A 3,881-nucleotide genomic window follows, 5' to 3' on the forward strand; every position below is an offset into this window, starting at 1 on the left:
CTACTATATTAATTATTATTATTATTATTATTATATATATATATATATATATATATATATATATATATATATATATATCTTTTCGTATCTTTATATCAATGTACTAACGACTGTACTTAATAGAAGGAAAAGTACGCCTATGTAAGAAATATCAGCGTGATAAAGCCGTGCAGCATGAATCAAGTCTCGGTGCAATATTTGCGTGCTGCATTATCGGACGCTCATCCGCCACGGCGCGCATATAAATAACGCCTTGCGCGATATGCAGCCTCGCCGAGCCGAAGAAATAACGTGCATTACAATTGTAATACTATTGGTGTTCTCTTGCTGATGTCCGATAAGCAGCGGGCTTTGTAATCTCGTCAAGGATTATTAACTCTTAAACAGATACTGGTGGGTCGTACAACCGCAGGAATCGGCGGGAATGCAGTGCCTATTAGAAAGTAATACCTATTAATCGAGTGCGCCGTATCATTTGCTCGCGTACAATTGCGTATCTTCTAAGTGGATACGTTCTTTATTGCATATAAGATAAGATAACATTTTCCATCTAGGTGTGAGTTGTCGTTTATTTATATGATTAGTTAGTATCACTACGCGATTCGATACTAATTTGCAAATCGTTTAGCTATAAACAAGTTTTATCGATATTTAAGACTAGCGAATCGCCTGGCAAATCGTTAGGCGCGCGCTTCTCTCGTTTCCGTATAAACAGTATATGCCACTTCTCGCAGAAGCAGGCAGAAATCGTGCGAGATCGGAGGGAATGATAAATCGCTCTTACCAATAAAGTTCGTTACTTCAGGGAACACGCACGCCCCGTGTAACGAAGGAGAAACGTCAAATTAAGTGAATTACGTGCATAATTAGGATGCGTGCGTTTATCGCTCATCGACAAACATTCGTAATATAGGGTTGCACCAGCAACTTCGCGGTGGGACTCGCACGAACTCGCGGCATTTGCTCGCGATATGGAATAGTTGGAGAGAAAGATGCAACTTGATGCGACTACGTGTGAAATTCCGTGGCATCGACTTGGTCCAACTCAATTCACGGCCGAAGCTTTACAATTGCATTTGAAGTCAAGACATCGTCGCTTTTTCACCTTTGGCATTTCTAAATAGGCTGAAAAAAATTTACTAAATTTTAATAAATATTTGTTTCCATAGTACCAATTAAATATTTACTTTTAAATGTGAACAATATGAACATATATTTATTTGGTACAAGAATTATTAATTTAAGTATTATTTTTTTATCGATAAATATTTATTTGTTATAAATAAATGTTCAGTTAGTATTCACTACTATTCAAATAAATAATTATTAAAATTTAGTAAATTTTTTTCAGTATATCAGTAGTTTACCTACTAATACTAATATATTATTTTATTAATTATATTCTATTTAATTTTTTTGTTTTACGAAAAGGATGTATTGAGCAATTAAATTTTTTTTTTGTCAATTCGACAACGCAAAATGATTGCATTTAGCAGAAGAAGCTTTGCAACTATAATACAAAATTACTGTTGTAAAATTCTTTAATATGATTGTCTTCTCTTTAATTCCATTGAATCTAAATATATAAATCAATCATATTAAAGAATCTTACAACAGTTGCAAAGCTACTTTTCTGCTCGCAACCAATGAAATTTCTTCATGCAGCATAAAATTAATTTATATTACTGAGAGAAAGGAGTTCTCATTTATCCTGGTTTTTACATGAAGTAAGTTGAGAAATTTGATTTGAAATATGCATTAAAGCTAATCAGAGCATTATGTTATCGCAGTGGATATTACGTATAACATATCGGTCTTTTCCACTTATAAATCACTTATAAAGCATTTTCTGATTTTCGCGCATGCCTGATCGCGCATGCTTAATCGAGGAACATTTACGGTGTATGTAAAGTATTTTCGTATTTACCATAACAAGCACCTCATTGGCCCAAAAATATCGCACGCGATACTGCTATTGTGTGTTAGCGTAGTATAGAACCAGTTTACTCGTTGGGTGGCATTGGAATTCGAAGTAGTTACGACTTTCCTAACGTGAATATCTATCGGCCGATATCGGGACCGCGCCCTATTTCACGACGAAAAGTTTACTCTAGATAGTAGGTTTACGTTGTAAGTTCACGTATATATTATACACTCTGTTTTAATGCGATGTCTAAGATATTGCCTATAATCGTAAATTTTCTTTTAAAGAGCAACATTCTTTCTAAAAACAGTAAAAATTTTCTCTTTTTATGAGAATGCTTCAAGATGCAATTTTTCCCTCTTTTATGGATTTTTATGGATTCAGGAAAATTAAATCCATAAAAACAGTAATACTAAATCAAAATTTCGATCACATATATATTATACTCATTTGCGACACAATGATACAATTCTGAAAATAAAGTTCTTCAGAAAATAAATTTGAACGTTTTCAATCATTAAAATTTTGAAATATTAACTTTAAAACTTTAATTTTAGTATAATATAGAATAATAAATAAAAATATATTCTTTCTTTTTTTTATGTTTTTACTCATTTTCCGCAATTAATTTAAAAAAAAGGAATTTCTGAGTTATGTCACTGTTGTAAAACGGAAAAGACGGATTTGTTGAAATATCTAAAAATTTAGCTAGAACTTCAGATATTGATCTGAAAATAATAATAATTTTGTTGGCTCACATCAAACGAGTGATATTATATATAATTTCTTTCAAACGCCCACTCTGAACCTGTGCTCACCTGTACCATACCGCGAGACTGCAAGTGCGCATACCGGGTGCGGTCGTGCGAGCGCAGCGTGTCCGTAGTCGCGGGTGCGAGGATCTCGATCCTGTATACCGATAGGATCTCTCCGGCCCCGGCCAATTACACCCGCCAGTTCTCAGAGAGATCTAGCTGGCCGGTCGGTCGATCGGTAGGCTCGCTCGAGTTAACTTTACGTGTTCCTGCATACGTTTCGCTATCGCCACGATATCCTTCTCACTACTCCTCGTTTCGAGGATCTTATCTACGCGTCACGTTATGTTGGCCCCTTACGTGCGCGTAGTGCGTGTGCCTGAACCGGACGACCGTTTACTCCTGCCGTGAAACGGCAAGCACCTCGTTGACTGTAATAGCGATTTTAGATCCGCTCGAAAGTTTGGACCATCAACCTTCCATGTCTGATTCACGTGACTTTCCTATATTTTGCTTTTTAGTATTTATTGAACGGATTATTCATAAGTTATTGTTATAATTAACGATAATTCTTCCTAAAATACTTCCTATAATTGTTTTTCCGATGATGTACAGAAAGGACGGATTTGCTGAAAAATCTAAAAATTTAGATATAGATTTGAAAATAATCTTGTTAGAATATCAAAATAATTATGTAAGATGCTTCAACTAAAATATCAAAACTTTTTATAACATTGTTATACTTGAATTTCTTACGCGCGTAATATTATTTATTTTGATGGTTCAACAAAATTATTTTTAAATTAGCATCTAACTAAATTTTTAAAATACGTCATCAAAATAATTTTTTCTATTTAATTTTTCTTTAAGAAAAATTCTATAAGAATCTAAAAGAATACAAAAACTGCAGATTATAGATTAGTTTAGTTAAAGACATTAGCTAATGTTAACCTGTGAACAGTTTATTTTCATATGAAGCTTTGAGCTTAGATATGCGCGTGCTCCGTTTTCCAATTAGTCTGCCCGTTCACGGTTTTGCGAACGAATTAACGACACAAGACCTCTTCTTCGTCTATTCGCAATAACAAAATTGTTTTCTTATGCAGTGAACTGATTTACAAACATCACAACTGTGGTGTATTTTCCAAGTGTATTATGAAGATTTATATCGCATAATAATTATATATCACATAATAATTATT

This window comes from Atta cephalotes, assembly GCF_000143395.1.
Source record: "Atta cephalotes unplaced genomic scaffold scaffold00004, whole genome shotgun sequence".
In the NCBI taxonomy this organism is placed as follows: Eukaryota; Metazoa; Arthropoda; class Insecta; order Hymenoptera; family Formicidae; genus Atta; species Atta cephalotes.